The sequence below is a fragment of the Equus przewalskii genome, chromosome 12 (genome assembly GCF_037783145.1).
Source record: "Equus przewalskii isolate Varuska chromosome 12, EquPr2, whole genome shotgun sequence".
NCBI lineage: Eukaryota > Metazoa > Chordata > Mammalia > Perissodactyla > Equidae > Equus > Equus przewalskii.
Genome location: NC_091842.1, coordinates 11,850,227 through 11,866,647, shown reverse-complemented (window position 1 = coordinate 11,866,647; position 16,421 = coordinate 11,850,227). Strand labels below are relative to the sequence as shown.

The 16,421-nt window shown below is 60.7% G+C and overlaps 1 protein-coding gene across 3 annotated transcripts in view; it reads right to left on the bottom strand.

The window, feature by feature from the left end:
- The window catches only part of CLIP2 (CAP-Gly domain containing linker protein 2), a 78,532-nt gene extending 62,191 nt beyond the window's left edge, over positions 1-16,341 (bottom strand). Inside the window, exons 1-2 of one of the 3 annotated variants that reach the window (XM_070566456.1) lie at positions 16,206-16,341; positions 15,893-15,938 (exon numbers count right to left, since the gene is read on the bottom strand). The gene's annotated coding sequence lies outside the window, so the exon portion shown is untranslated. Of the gene's footprint in view, positions 1-15,892; positions 16,058-16,199 lie in introns of those variants that run through there. The other 2 variants (XM_070566457.1, XM_070566458.1) reach the window with 2 other exon arrangements.
- Between the last annotated feature and the right edge of the window lie 80 nt (positions 16,342-16,421).

Below are 16,421 nucleotides of genomic sequence, written 5' to 3'. Positions count from 1 at the left end.
ATCCTCTTCTTTTTGCTGAGGAAGACTGGCCCTGAGCTAACATCTGTGCCCATCTTCCTCTACTTCATACATGGGATGCCTACCACAGCATGGCTTGCCAAGAGGTGCCATGTCCGCACCTGGGATCCGAACCAGCCAACCCTGGGCCACCGAAGCAGAACGTTCGAACTTAACTGCTGTGCCACCGGGCCGGCCCCAAGCCTCAACTTTAAAAAAGTTATATAAAAAATAAAATGCTTGAAGCCTCCCCACAGGAGTTAGTGTGACAGCCTTCAAGGTCCTCCTCACCCTCGCCTCCACGAGGGCCCTCCCTTGCCCACTCCACTCCAGTCACACTGGTTCGCACTAAGCGTGCTCCAGCCTCAAGGCCTTTGCACATGCTGTTCCCTCTGCCTGCTTTTCCCTCAGATATCCAAGTTCATTGCTCGTCTTTTTCAATATCTGCTCTAATTTCCCCTTCTATGATTATGACCCTACCCAGTCCCCCCACCTGCTTTGTTTTTCTCTTCTGCAAGAGGACAGGGAGTAGGGTCTACTCTGTTCACTGTGGCATCCTTAGTCCTCATGAGGGAGGCTGGCGCCCACAGGAGCTCAACAGATCACTCCTGAAGGAATAAACGAAGGACGCCCCCCCCGCCGGTGCCCAGCACTCAGGATGGGTGGCCTGTGGTGGTCACCCCAGCTGGCCATCTGACGCCACAGCTTTTCACACAGCCAGTCTGCCCTCCCACCAGCCAGCACACCCTCTGAGGCAGGGACCAGGCATCATGACTGAGTGCCTGCACTGAGGCCCCAGCCAGCCTTGCCGCTGACGACCCTTGCTTCCTCACCAGTCACCCGGCACCTGCCCACCTCCCAGACTCTGCCTGTGCCTTTCTCCCACCTATTTCACGTCACCTATTCCAACTACGCACAGAACACCTGGCCTGCCACCTCCTCCTCCAGGAAGGCTGCCAGGCCCTTGGGCCCACAAAGATCTCCAAATCACATGCTGAGCTGAGGAGAGAGAGGATCTTTGCATGTTCATCTTCATCGTGCCTCCTGGGAGCCCACGGGCAACCCCAGGGGGGGCCACAGTCTCTCCTGTCTGAGCCCCCAGCCCCAGCACGGTGCCTGGCACGGAACCCAGGACCCAGAAGCCCTGGAGGAGAGCGGGCCTGTTGCTCAGAGGACGAAGGCCTTTGGAGACACTCCTCCCAGGGGAGGCCTCTGGAGGCTCCCACAGCTGCCCTCCCAGACCCCAGTGATCCCAGCAGCCTCCGGTATGAAGAAACTGCTGTGCTCTAGGCCTCGAGGAACACGGCCTCCTCAGTCCTCACAAGCCTGCTGAGATGCTGGCCAGCGTCAGGGGGAGCACCTGAAGCTCAGGAAAGGCTGAGGGTTCGCCCAAAGTCACAGCCAGCTCCGCGCCCAGAACCAGACCCCAGTCCTGCCTCGGCTGCCTCCTGGTCCAGGCCTGCAATGGCATCTGTGAGACCCCTGGCCTCCAGGGACAACGCCATGTGCCCCAACAACAAAAGAGCCAGAGGAGCTGGCAGGAGAGGTGAACCAGGTGGCAGCCACTCAGTCCTGGCCACCAGGGCTGGGGGCGCAGGGAGGGCCGGGGAGGCGAGGCGAGCAGCCCACCCGACTCCCCAGGGCCTCCAAAGCTGGGGCACCCGGGGAAGGGGGCACAGGAGGGGAGAAGGGTGAGCGAGGAGTGGAGGCGGCCTGGGGCCAACAGCCCCTATGACTCAGGCCTGCTCGTGGGACAGAGGAAGAGAAGGGGCTTTGGAAAAAGCTGGGACGTGATGACAAACTGGCCTCTGGCCACACCGCAGCTGACGGGGGAGGCCTGGGAGGGAACATATTCATGCTCGGTGGGTCTGAAGCCGGACCCACCAGAAGCGCCGTGGGGCCTTGGCCGGGGCGTGGGGCCTTGGCCGGGGCGGGCGTCAGTCTCGTCACCCGTAGGATGGGGTGAAAGCACTGCCACCCACGGGGGGCGGACGAGCCTCCCTCGGTGCCGCACACAGCAGCTGTGGGGAGAGGGCGGCCGTCGCTGCCATCCGGTCTCTGCGATGATCTCCAGGGACCCAGGGGCCGCGCCGCCTCTCCAGGGACTCGGCCGGATGAGCCGGTGTGGGAGCAGTGGGAGAGGGCGGGTGGCATCCAGCCCAACAGGCCCCCTTTGTGCCGCCCTCGACTGCCATTCACCGAAAACAAACCCGGGCTGCGTTTCAGGGTTTCCATTTCAGCTGCCCGCGGGGGGGAGGGGGGACTGGAGTTTCAGTGCAGACGAGGCCCAAGAACCCTCCACCAATCGGCAGCCCTGGGTGCGCCCCAATGGAAGCGGGCAGGTGCCAAGCAGGCAGTGGGAAGCCCAGCTCCAGGGTGCCAGCACTGCCCAGAGGGGAGGCAGGCTGGTGCCAGGAAGCGGGCTCAGGACAGACTCAGGCCCAGGACCTCGGCGATCGCTCAGCCTGGGCCCTCCTGCTGCGGGCACTGGACACTGCTGACTGAGGCCACGTGGCCCAGCCTTCCCGGAGGCTTACATACACACGTGGACACACACACACACACACATGCACACGCACGCACACACACCCTGACAGCAGCGGCTCTCCTGGGGGCCGCTCTTCGTCTCCCCACTCAGGGGTCCTGGGAGCTGGGTGCCCACACTGCCCCCTGCTCCCCTGAGCCTGTGACTTGAGTGTTGGCCATATGGCAGCAGAGGTGAACTCAGTGCAGCCCCTGCCGCTCGCCCACGCCCCAGGGCTCAGGACCACAACAGTACCATGATGGGGGGCACCTGTAACAGAGCACGGTGTGGGGCTGGGGGTCAGGGGAGGGGAAACTGCACAGACCACACTCTGCCAGGTCAACCAGAAAGCTGAGGATCCAGAGCACCTAAAATGTGGGGTATCCAGAGACTGGGAGGGACAGCGCAGGGTGAGGACGGGGTCTCCCCTCATGCCAGGCCTCGGGCAAGGGGATGAGGAGCCGGGAGGAGTCGAGCAGGGACCTGACAGATCAGACGTGCATGTCACCAAAACTGCTCTGGAGCTGATGAGGATGGGGGGGGCTGCCGTGACAGACAGGGACACAACGATGAGGCCCAAACTGCGGCAGGGCCTGGAGTGGGCAGAGAGGGGACATGCTGAGCAGGGTTCAGTGGTAACAGTGGGGGTAGGGCAGGGACGGCAGCAGGAGGAGAATCTCCCAACACTGGGGGACCTGGGAGGAGTCGGCCCAGGAGGGGGAGCTCAGTGTGGGGCACACTGGGCATGGGGCGACTGAGGCCTGGGCACCCACCCAGGGTGTAATGTGAGGAGCTGAGGGAAAGAAGAAAGGGACCACAGGGCACCGACTTGAGGGCATCCCAACGACAGACAACAGACGACAGACAGCAGCTGGGCAGCTTTCGAGGGGAGGATGCCTGGAGCGCTCCTGGCCTCCTGCGCCATCAGGGAAACGCAAATCGGAGCCGCAAGCAGATCCCGTTTCCCACCCAATCAGATGGGCGAAAAATCAAAAAGCCAGGGCACACCAAGTGCTGGAGAGGCCACAGAAGAAGGGCTGGTGGGCCGGTGGGCACCTCGCCCTCATCCCGGGAGGCCCCTCCAGGGTGCTCCCCTCAGCACTCCATGCAGCCCAGAGACATGGTTTTGGGGGCGGGAAGGAGGCTGTGAGTAACTGGGTTCTGCGTTTCTAACTATAAGATGTGTTTCTTAAGTCCTGCAGGATTACACGGGTGTACATTGTATAGCCTGTCTACTCCTTTTTTTGAGTGTCTAAAATATTTTGAGTGCCTAAAAAATCCTTTTTTTTCTTTTTTGAGGAAGATTAGCCATGAGCTAACATCTGCAGTCAATCCTCCTCTTTTTGCTGAGAAAGACTGGCCCTGAGCTAACATCCGTGCCCATCTTCCTCTACTTTATATGTGGGACGCCTGCCACAGCATGGCTTGATAAGCGGTGCCATGTCCGCACCCAGGATCCAAACCAGCAAACCCCGGGCTGCTGAAGCGGAATGTGAGCACTTAACCGCTGTGCCACTGGGCTGGCCCCTAAAAAATCATTTTTTAAATAGAAAAAAATTAAAGATAGACACAAGGGGAAGGGGAGAAGAAATGCTCTCCCTTCCCCGTGCACACCCACCAAGAGGAATAGAGGGCAGGCCCCAAGCAGAACGGACCCCCATAGGTGCTGACCGCCAGGCCAAGGCTCCCCAAAGATGAGCCCTTATGTTGGCATGGTGTGGGCTCCCTCAGCCCTGCCCCACCGGGCACCCCCACACTGACGCCTGCACTTGACACCCAGGGCCACTCCACCCCCGAACCCAGCGGGGGCCCATCCTCACAAGTCCACTCCTACTGCATGCCCTCTGCTTGGAAGGGGGCTTTGTTGCATCTGCATGTGGCGGATGCGGGACCTTTGCCGCGGGGAGGGAGCTGGAATCCCGCGTGCAGGCAGGGCAGGGCTGCACTGGCCAGTCCCTGCGAGCCCAGCCAGCTCAAGGGGAAGCCAGCGCGCTCAGCCCTCACGCCAGCTGCCCCTCAGGCCAGGCCTGGGAGAGCGGGCGTCCCTGCGAGCCCAGCCAGCTCAAGGGGAAGCCAGCGCGCTCAGCCCTCACGCCAGCTGCCCCTCAGGCCAGGCCTGGGAGAGCGGGCCACCGACGCCTGTCTGCCTAGCCCCAGCCCCATGCCTGCCCTCTCAACCCGTCAGCACAGCCCCACGGAAGCTGGAGCCGCCCAGGCGGTGCAAGCCCACCATTCAGCCAGCTGTCGGCACAGCTGCGGCCAGCAGGGGGACAGACAGGGGGCGCCAAGAAGAAGGGGGTGGTGATGAGTGGGCCCTGCTTGGGGCCCCGAGTCACCCTGGGAGTACAAGGGGCCTGGCAAGCCATCCAGAAGCAGCGAGGGGAAGGGACCCACTCAGGCCTCCCACTGGAGCTGGGGCTGGAAACCAGGCTTCAGGGAGAAGGAGGGAAGATGAAGCCGGGGAGACGGGAGGGCAGGGCAGGCCACGCCAGGAGTGTGGATGTCGAGGGCAGGGCACCCACGGGCTGAGCAGGGAGGGACAGGCCACCTAGAGCCCCAGTCAACCCCCAACTTCTCTGGCACCTGCCGCTGGGAGACAAGCAGTAGCTGAGACCAGAAGTCTGCGTTCTGGTCCCACACGTTCACCAGCCCCACAGCCCCCGAGCACAGGGCTGCAGTTCCCAACTTGTAAAGTCTGTATCTTCCTGGTCCCACCAACAGCCTGGGGGGCCTGCACAGCCCTGGGAATGGCCTGCCGGTCAGTCTTCCCTGAGCTGGGCTTGGCCATCTTCCCTCAGGCTTTCATGTGGCTCGGGTCCTGTTTCCCAGCAAAGAGCAAAGGGGATCAGGGCTGTGTCAGGTCCAGGGAGGGGAAGGAAGGTCAATATACTTCCCTGCCTTACACACATGCATACACACACACGTGCACACACACACACACACACACAGAGTTGGCATGCTCAGGACCAGAGAACAGCCGTGGCCCCAGGGCCTGCTCCTGGCTGTGTGGCCACCCACGGGCCCAGCAACTAGACAGCTGGGCCCTCCTGCTGCTGGCCTAGGAAACTGGGCAAGAATCAGCCTGGCTCTGCTGTGGGGCCCCACCAGGCGCAGGGAGAAGGGCTTGGGAACAACACTGCTCAAGTTCCCCTCTGACCCACCTTTATTCCCATTTCACAGAATGGGAAACTGAGGCCCAGGGCAGGGAAGTGATTCACCCAAAGCCACAGAGCAAGTGAAGAGGACAGTGAGATTCAAGTGCCCAAATGAAGAAAACCTGTGCTGGGCAGGAGGTCCCTGAAACCACAGAGTCAGGGTCCCGGGGAGGGGAGGGGCCCGCTGCAGTCACCCAGTGATCAGGGCAGACAGGAAGGAACGGGATCCAGTGTCCTGCTTCCCAGGCCTGGACTCTGACCCAATCGTCATTCACTGTTGCCTGCTTCACCTCTGATTTCCGTGGCAGCCCCATCCAACACACCCAGGCTGGGGTAGCCACAGGAGTGCTGCCCCATCTCCTGGGTTCTCGTCCCCAACCCAGCCTGTCCGGCCTCCTCCCTGGGTCAGAATTTGCATAAGCAACTAAGAATTGCCCCTGAGCAAAGGATGGTCTTTACAATAAGCGGTGCTGAGTCAACTGGATAGCCACGTGGGGAAAAAATCATGACCCCTCCCGTGGCTGGCAGAATAATGGCCCCCCAACAATGTGCACGTCCCCATCCCTGGGACTTCTGCACATGTTAGCTCACATGGCTAAGGGGAGTTAAGGCTGCAGATGGAGTTAAGGTTGCTAATCAGTTGACCTTGAGATGGGACGATTATTCTGGATTATCCAGGAGAGCCCAACGTAATCACAAGGGACCCACAAGTGCAAGAGGGAGGCAGGAGCAAGAAAATCAGAGAGGTGGCAGTGCACGAAGGACTCAGTCTGACATTGCTGGCATGGGGAAGGGGCCACCAGCCAAAGACTGCGGGCAGTCTCTAGAAGCTGGAAAGGGCAAAGACACAGATTCTTCCCTAGACTCTAGAAGGAACGCAGCCTGCTGACATCTGACTTTAGCCTGGTGAGAGCCACTTAGACTTCCAACCTCCAGAACTGTAAGATAACACAGTCGTGTTGTTTTAAGCCACTGTTTGTGGTCCTTTGTTACAGCAGGGCACTAATATGCTTATGTCACGTCACACACAAAAATCAATTCCAGATGGAGAGCAGATGTACATGCAAAAGGTAAAACAATACAGTTTTCACAAGAATGTCTTCATAACACTGGAGCAGGGTAAGATTTCTTAGACACCAGAAGTGCTAAAAATAAGGGAAAAGATGGATAAACTGAACAATATTAAGAGTAAGAGCTTCTGTGCATCAAATGACACCACTGAGAGAGAGAGTGAAGGGCCAGCCACAAAGGGGGAGAACACATTCGTAGTTCTATATTCTACAGGGGATGAGGCGCGTCCAGAAGGCTCACGCACGGCCCCCAGGAGGGAAAGGGGTGTGAGCGATCTGGAGAATAGCCTGGCGTCACACTTACAGCTGAATGCGACCCAGCAATTCCACTCCTCGGCGTGCACCCAACAGACACATGCACATAGGGCACCAAAAGACAAGTACTATTCTCCCTAACCCTCCCAAACTGAAAACAACGCCGAGATCCACCCCCATCAGAACGAGGAAATGAGTAGTGGTTTACTCACACAATGGAATCAAACGCAGCAATGAAAATAAACGGACTACAGACTACAACCGCCGGCAGCAACGTGCTCGAACCTTGAGATTACGATCTGGAGTGAAGGCAGCCAGATACCCAGACACGGGAGCACACAGTGGAGGACTGAATGCTCTCTTTAAAAGGGGGTCCAGGGGGGCTGGCCCAGTGGCGCAGTGGTTAAGTTCGCATGTTCCACTTCAGCGGCCCGGGGTTCGCCGGTTTGGATACCAGGTGCGGACATGGCACCGCTGGGCAAGCCATGCTGTGGCAGGTGTCCCACATATAAAGTGGAGGAAGATGGGCAAGGATGTTCGCTCAGGGCCAGTCTTCCTCAGCGAAAAAAAAAAGAGAGAGGAGGATTGGCAGCAGATGTTAGCTCAGGGCTAATCTTCCTCAAAAAAAAAAGTGGGGGTGCAGGGCTGGCAACACTTGTTGATGTGTTAGAAATCAGGGAGGGAGGGGCTGGCCCCGTGGCCAAGTGGTTAAGTTCTCGCGCTCAGCTTCGGCAGCCCAGGGTTTTGCCAGTTCGAATCCTGGGCGAGAACATGGCACCACTTGTCAAGCCATGCTGAGGCGGCGCCCCCATGCCACAACTAGATGGACCCACAACTAAAAATACACAGCTCTGTACCAGGGGGCTTTGGGGAGAAAAAGGAAAAATAAAAAAATCTTAAAAAAAAAAGAAATCAGGGAGGGGTCACCCGGGGTCAGGGGGATTGACTGGAAGGAAAAACAAGAGGGGCTCTGGGAGCTGGCGGAGTCGGACTCCGGACCCCAGGGCTGTGACACAGGCTCTCGGGCCACGCACGCTCTCCTGGATGGACGTTGTACTTCAATGAAGAGACTTTCCAAAGTGCCTGGGCTGCAGTGGGTGGCGGCAGGAGAGGAGAAAGCAGGGGTGGTCCCCGATGCTCTGGGGCCTTCCCACCCATCAGGCCGCCCCAGCCGGCGGCACCTAACCCTGTGGACCCCTCGGAGCATCCGTCTCCCCCAGGGGTCTGAGGCCTCCCCGCTGGCAGCCCCGTGCCCCAGGGAGCCCAGGCACCCAGGTCGGATGCGTAGCCGGGCTACGCTCGCTGACCAACCTTCCAGGGCACCAACTTTCTTCCCTAAAGACGACATGCCAGTCAGCACCCCAGCATCCTCAGCCTGAGCCCTCCCCTGGAGGGGACAGGGTCGAGGCTGAGCCCATTGAGGTCCAGACCTGGCCCCTGAGTGGTATGAGAGGCCCAGCCAGAGGCGAGAGGATGCAGACCAGCACCCATGAGAAAGGGCGAGGGTGTGACAGCCTGGAGAAGGGATGGACCAGCCAGGGGCCATGGGCACCATCTACACCTCGGAAGGGCAGCCCAGAGCTGCTGGCAGGGGGGTAGGGGTGAAGGAGGGGCAGAATTTGGTGGCCCCAGGGGTGACATCAGTCACTAAGAAGCCCTCAGAGCCAGTGTTTTCTTTTATTGCTTCCAGAAAGGCAACCCCCGTCCACCCTCTGCCACCAAATTCTGGCTAAATGCCACAGATACCCACGCACGCCCATAGACTCTGTCACATCTCCATGCCTTTGCACATACTGTTCCCTCTGCCTCAATGCCCTTCCTCTCCTCTGTGGACACACCCCCTCTCCTCTCACTAAGAGCAGCTGCGAGGGCATCTCACTCATCACTGGGCTCTCGGTACCTAGGACAGCGCCCAGCACGCCCAGCAGCTCAAAGTACATGTTTTAATGAACACGTGAATGAACGTAAATGCCCTCCAGCCCACTGCTGCCCTCCTCCTCCCCACGGTGAGTCGGAGGCCCAGAGCAGCTTGTTCACACAGCACCGCCGCATCCGCCGGCCAGCCTGCAGTAATCTCTGGGAAGGACAGGGACAGAGGAGCAACTCAACGTTCCAACTGAATAGCTCCTGCCGGAAACCCGGCACTAAGCATACCCAGCACAGTGTGACTCCAAGGAGCAAAGAAGCAGGCAGTGAGCCCCCCATCACTGGAGGGGACCACGAGGAGACTGAGGCCTGCTCTCAGAGCGAGTTCCTGCTCCAGCTGGCCCAGCTGCCCTGAGAGGCTCTCCCGAGCGTGCAGCTATGATTACTGTCAATAACAACATTAGGGGCCGGCCCGGTGGCGCAGCAGTTAAGTGTTCCACGTCGGCAGCCCGGGTTTCGCCGGTTCACATCCCGGGTGCGGACATGGCACCGCTTGGCAAGCCATGCTGTGGCAGGCGTCCCACAGAAAGTAGAGGGAGATGGGCACGGATGTTAGCTCAGGGCCAGTCTTCCTCAGGGAAAAGAGGAGGATTGGCAGCAGTTAGCTCAGGGCCAATCTTTCTCAAAAAGAAAAAAAGAAAACAACAACATTAACGGGAACCTGCTGAGCACCCAGCCCCCAGGGGTGGCCCACCACATGAGGAAGGGGGACCCACGTCTTCTTCACTGTGCTTGACTCTGAGTCTGCAGGTGAACCTGGCGTCGGGGTTCCGTGGTGGCACGAGACCCTGTCCTCTGCTGAGCTGCTCCAGCCTGAGGAGCCACAGCCCTGTCACATTTATTCTGTTCCAGGCCCCAGTTTAAGTGCTTTATAAATATTAACTCGTTTAACCTTCCCAACAGCCCTATGGAGAAGATACCATTATGAGCTCCACTTTACTAATGGGGAAACTAAGGCCCAGAGCAGTCTGGGTGCTTGTTCAAGGTGACACAACCGATAAAGAGCAGAGGCGGGATTCACACTCGGGCCCTCTGGCCTTGGAGTCTGCACTCTTAACCAGCTCGCTACTTCCTCACCAAGACCCCTCTCCTCCAGGCACCCGGGTTGGGCAGTCAAGGGCTAGGTTTAGGCAAGAGGTGAGGAGGGCACCCTACGGTCCTGGGGACTGAGGCCAGCCTGCAGCACCTCTGCCAGCTGACCAGCCCTCGCCCGCCTCTGGCCTGTTTCCTGGCCCCTCCCGCCAGTCGCCTGCATCTGCGCTTGTCGTTGCTCCTGAAGACACCCTACCGTTGGGAAGCCTTCACCCACTTCTATCCCGGAGCCACCCCCCACCCCCGCCCTGGAGCCAGCGAGACCCTCATGGAGGGAGCTGGCTGTGAGCATCGGCCCCAGCTCTCGGCTCCCCGCAGCTGCTGGCAAGGACCCTCCAGGAGGAGGATTAGAAGGATCAGAAGTGGCGGCCATCCTCCCTCCCTCTGTCTGCATTCTGGACATCTGTCTGCCAGGGGCCATAGCCAGGAGCCCTCACTTAGGGCTAGTGGTATACACAGACGGGCTTACACGAGATGAGGTGACAGGAGGAAGCGACCCCAAACTCCTTCCTCCCCCGGGTCTGCCGCTAGAAAGCTCGGGGTCACGCTCCCCGCAGAAGGCACAGCAGTCGGCCCCCCTGCTGTGCTGACTTTTGCTGCCCTGGGTTTCCGCTCACCCCACCTTCCCCATTCCTTTTTCATCTCGTGGTACTGCGTTCACCTTTGGGCATCACCTGGAGTCCTTTCTGGAACCAGACAAAGAACACACGAGACCCTTTAGGGTGTCTTCCCTCCTGTTCCTTGTCCCCCGTGCCCAGCACAGCCCCTGATCTGAATGAATGAACTGAGCAAGCTGAGGGAACGAACCAACGAACAAACCGACTTACGCAGGGAACAGTACATGAGAAAAGAGAACAGCCTGAGCAGAATCAGGATAGAAGATGGCAAGAAATCCCGAGACACCAAACGTTACTCCATCCCTCATCACAGGTCGGACACCAGACACCCGATTTCACATTCAACTTGGAAGAATGGTGGCTCCATGCTGAGCCCCCAGCCCGACACTCGCCTTCCTGCTGCCCAAACTTCCCCGTTACTTTTCTCCCTTTGCGTCCACCAGGAAGGATCTCCTTAACCACCCAAAGTCCAGCATCCTTCAAGACACAGCCCAGTCCCACTCCCTCAGGAAGCCCAGGCCACCCCATCACCCGGGTCCTGTCTCCCTGAGCGACCCCTGGAATGACATGCCCCCCTTGCCGGGGCAATGACCCCATTAGGCAACCAGGCATCTCTTCTACTCTGGCCTCAAACAGTTTCTGAAAGGTAGGTACCCATACTGTTTACGCTTCCAGGAAGGGGGCTGGTGTCTCTAACTCAGTACAAGCTTCTGGAAGGCAGGGTCCGAAAACCAAAGGCACTGTGCTCCCCACGCCCAGCCATCACTCACTCCCACCCTCAGTGCTGCATGCTGGTCGGAGCGGGGCCAGGGAGGAGCTGGGCCAGGCCGGGTGCAGGCAGGAGCAGACCGGCCCTGGACCCCTACAATAGCCTCCTCAGGGCGGGGAGGCTGGACCCCCAGGCACTCCTTGTGAACCTGAAATTCCACCCTCTTCACCTTCTTGTGACAAAGAGGCCACGGGGGCAAAGGCGCAGTGACGAGGAGTGACCATCTTTCAGGGCCGCAGCTGGAGCCCGAGGGATAAGCCAGGGCCGGAGCAGGAGCTGCTCGGGGAAGACGGAAGCCGTTAAGTGGACAAGGCCCCAAATTTATGTCTTGTTAATAAAAACCACCTGACGTGCTCTGCTTTCTGCTGAGAACGGAAACATTTCATTATCATTGTGAAGCATTTCCCCTGAAAACAGGAGTTTGGGATTACGGTTTCTGTGTGCCAACCCTGGCAGCACAGCCCAGAGAAGGGAGCAGGGGGGCCAGGGCTGGGGAGCCCCGTCCCCATCGTCCCATTCTGTCCTACCCGCACCGGCCAGATCAGCACACCCCAGTTTCTCCCAGCAAACTGTGCTGCTGAGCAGGGGAGACCCAAGCGCCGTATCCTGCGGCCCCATGGTTAACTGGCCGTGGGTCTGCCTCTCCCATCAGACTGTGAGCTCTCAAGGATGGCAATGCCCCCACTCACCCAGCCACCCCCAGCACAAACCACGCATCATAAACGCAGCCAACGCTGTACCAGCTGTGCCCAGCACCGTCTCCCACCCTCAGTGACCACATGGCCTGGCCCCCACCAGCTGAGGGGACGGGGTGGGTGCCCTCACCCAGACAGGGCCCATTGGTCTCCCTGGCACCCTGAGACTGAGGGGAGCACCCACGGGAGGTCTCAGGGCCTCAAGCTGAAGCCACTGCCTGGGGGAGCCATGCCGACAACCCAGAGAGAGCCGGCCTCCAGGGAGGGGAGAAGGGACAGATGCTCAGGGAGAGGCTGAGGTAAAAAGCGCAGTCCAGACAGAGGAAAGCTGGAGGAGGGGTGCCTGCCAGCCTCCCGGCCCTGGGGGAGCCGCCGCCTGCAGTGTGTGCTGCACAAGCTCCCTTTCCCTCCTCTCAACTCCCTGTTCACCTAACCTACTTGGAGGAGGTTCCTGTACCCTGCACAGAATCGTCCCAAAGCCAGGGTTAGAACCCTCCCCCACCTCCCACTCAAGGGCAGGCCTGCTGGCCAAGCCACGGCCACCGCGCATAGTTTCTAGGAGGTGAGGCCCGGCCGGCGGGACTAGCGGGAACTGTGCTGGGAAGCCAAGGCATGACCGGCTGGGGGGCCCAGAGAGGTGGACAGTGTGTGTGGACTTCGTACCTGAGCGAATGGGGTGGAGGTGTCAGGGGAAGGCATGGCCAGACTGTGCTCTATGAACCGAAGAGGACGGAGCAGTGGAAGGGGGCCTGCATCCCGGGTGCAGAGTAGATGCTTAACAAACGCATGCAGGGGAACAGGGAAACCCCCTCCATGCCTCGACTGCCTCATCTGCGAAATGCAAGCACTGTTCTTAAGGTATCCACAGACTAACACGTCCACTTAAAGAGCTCAAAACAGTTGCTGGCATAGAGTAAGCACTCAACACGTGTTGTTATTTAAAACCTACACAGGGGCTAGCCCCGTGGCCGAGTGGTTAAGTTTGTGCACTCCGCTGCAGGCGGCCCAGTGTTTCGTTGGTCCGAATCCTGGGCGCGGACATGGCACTGCTCATCAAACCACGCTGAGGCAGCGTCCCACATGCCACAACTAGAAGGACCCACAATGAAGAATATACGACTATGTACCGGGAGGCTTTGGGGAGAAAAAGGAAAAAAATAAAAATCTTTAAAAAAAATAAAAATTAAAAATAAATAAAACCTACAGAAAGGCTGATGTTCTCCCCAAGAAACACTGAGCAGGTGCCACCGTCTGAATGTTTGTGTCCCCCCAAATCCCTTGTTGAAACTGAACCCCCAATGTGATGTATCAGGAGGTGGGGCCTTTGGGAGGTGATTAGGTCAAGAGGGTGGAGCCCTCAAGAATGGGATTAGTGCCCTGATAAGAGACGCCACACCCTACCGCCATGTGAGGACACAAGAAGTCTGCCACCCAGGCCTTCACCTGAGCACGCTGGCATCCTGATCTCAGACTTCCCGCCCCTAGAGCTGTGGGAAATCAATGTCTGTTGTCTACAAGCCCCCTAGTCTGTAGTATTTCATTAGGGCAGCCCGGGCTAAGACTACAGGGAACCAAGAGGGCCGAGAATGCAGCTGCCCTCCTCTGGGCACGGAAGCAAAGGTAGCGTAGATGGCATCCAGGGGCAGGGTGGATCAGGAGGGCACTGTCCCCCACATCACAGCCCAGAGCAGAGGAAGCAGCCCAGGGCGGAGGCTGTGGGGAGGCGGAGAACTGCAGGCCTGGGCGGGGCTAAAAGGCAGGACCACCTGATGGTGGACGAACAGCTGAGCAGCCAGTGTGTGTGCAGGGAGGCCGGAGGGCCACCCCGCGCGGCAGCAGGAACGAACACAGGACAATCACTCCGTCACAGTGCACACACTTCACACCCTCACCTGCCCCATTCTCTCAGCTACCCTGAAAGGTAGATACCATAAGTATCCTTGCTCTATAGATGGGGAAATTGAGGCAGAGAGAGGTGTAGTGACTTGTCTGAGGTCACACAGCTAGTAAGTGGCAGGCTGTCAGGCTCCAGCATCCTAACTCTTAACTGCCAAAGTGGACCACAAATGCTGGAAAGGGATGGGGGACCTGTGGGTGGATCCCCACCTGGGATTTCTGGCTCTGGGTGGAGCGTTCCAGGCACCGCCTTCCCAGCCTGTTGGCTGCACCTGGGGGCTTGTAGGTGCACACTCGCATGCACTGAGGCTCCCCCCAGGTCCCCTCTGCCAGGCTCTCCTGCCTTTGAAACTCCTCTCCATCTCTCTCCACCTCCACCTGTCCCAGAGCCTGCACGCCAGCATGACCCCTAGGCCAGGCGCTGCAGACGCCAATGCATCCTGGCTCACACAGGAGGGTGCCCAAGGGCCCCACCTGAGGAAGCAGGAGGGACAGAGAAATCCCTCCCCTCAGCAGAGCTTCCCCCGCCTTCTGCCCCAGGCCCACCACTGCTCCTCTAACCTGACAGCCACCAGGCCTCCTGCCTCCTCTTCTGACTCCGAGCCTGCCCACGCTATTTCCCTGCCTCAAGCCCCTTTGGCATCCTGGCAGCAAGCTGCAGGGGGCTCTATCAAGCTTCCTGCTCCAGCCCATCCTTCAGGTGTCCCTCCTCCATGCTCCCAGCTCCCCCACCACCACACTCATCAAAGGCTGTTGGGCTGTGCTCCTTGGGGTAGCGAGGTCCCTCCTCTGTGTACCTGCCAGACCCTGGCAGCACTGGGCCAGGTGACTGCAGCTGGATGAATGAAGGGCTCATTGTTTACATTACACTAGTGGGGAGTCAGGCGCACACACAAGCTGAGGCGGCCCACGTGGTGCTCCCCGCACCCTCCTCCTCTATCTGCACCCTAGGCCAGCCCCACCCCCACTAGCCTCCTTTGGGCATCTTACAATAGGAGGCCCCCTCCCCAGTGGATTCGCTTCTCACCCAGAAGACAGAGGCTGGGTCTCAGAGATTGGGGGATGCACCGCTGGGTGTGAGACTCCCCCCAAGATGCTCCCTCTGTCCCTCCTTCCCAGGGCGGAGCTGGGGCCTGCGTGGCAGTGCCCAGTGGGCACCGGCCCCGCCCAGGCCCAGCCTGAAGGGCCCAAACGGGCGGGCCCTGGAGGCCCAGCGAAGCATCCTCGGCGGCCGCCGCCCCTCCCTGTGGGGAGGGCAGAAAATCTGCTGCCTCACCAGCCACCAGCGCCAGCTTGGGGGGGCACCCCTGCGGGAAGACGCCCCGCCCCGGTCTCCCTCCAGCCCCCTCCACCATGCACTTCACCCAAGTTTTGCAAAGGGCATCGGCGAGGCGACCCCAGCTGGCGGATGCTCCGTGTTCTCCCAGACCCCGGGTCTAGAAAAGGCGGCTGTGTGGCCGCGCCCACCAGGCTGTGCCCTCCGGGCCTGTGAGCCCCGAGCCTGGCGGCGTGTCCAGCCGCCCCGCGCCGCCTGCCCTGGGGAGGAGAGTGAGGCGGCCCCAGCCGATGCGCTGAACCCCCGCCCGTGTGTGGCGGCACCGAGGGTGCCTTGGTAAGGATGCCTTCACCAAGGGACGCGCTGCCCGGGAAGCGTCCCCAACGCCAGCAGCGCCCCTTCCTCGCCCGCAGGCGGTGGGGAAGTTGGGGTGCACCCCAGGACCAGCTCCCTCCCACGCCCACCCGCCGGCCTGCGACCCCCGGCTCTCCTGCGCCCCGACAATGCCTCGGGCTGGCCGTCCGCCTCTGCCCAGGCAGGGGCTGCCGCCGCCCCCCGCCGCCCTCGGTCCTTTGTTGCACGGCGAACCCCCTCCCCCGGGGCCCCTCGGCCGCTCCTACCTTCGCCCCTCCAGCAACGGGCGGGCGGCGGGCGGCCCGCGCCGGCCTCCTGCGCTCCGGGCCGGGGCGCCGCCAGGGAGGATGCTCGCCGCCGCCCACCGGGAGCCCCTCCTGGCGCGCGGGCTCAGCTCGCACTCCGGCCGGGCTCGCGCCGCCCGGGCGGCCAGCGGCGGGAAGGCAGGAGATGCTGACCGAGGCGGCCCGGCGCCGCCTGCGCGCCCCGCGGCCGAGCCGAGCGCGCCGAGCCGAGCGGAGCCGAGCGAGCGGCGGCGCCGGGAGGGAACAAAAGGGGCCGGCGCGGGCGGGCGCGGGCGGGCGGGGCCGACGCGGGGGCCGGCGCGCGAGGGTGGCCTCGCGGTTCTCGGGCCGCGGCTCCGCGCCGCAAGTGGGCGGGCGGGCGGAAAGTGCGGCGGATCCTCGTCCCCCTCCCGCGGCCGGGGTGCGGCCCCACCCACCCCAGCGCTGGGCGCCTATTGGCGCTTCAGTCGTGTTTCGTGAAACAGCATCCTTCAGGCTTGCTCTGCTCACC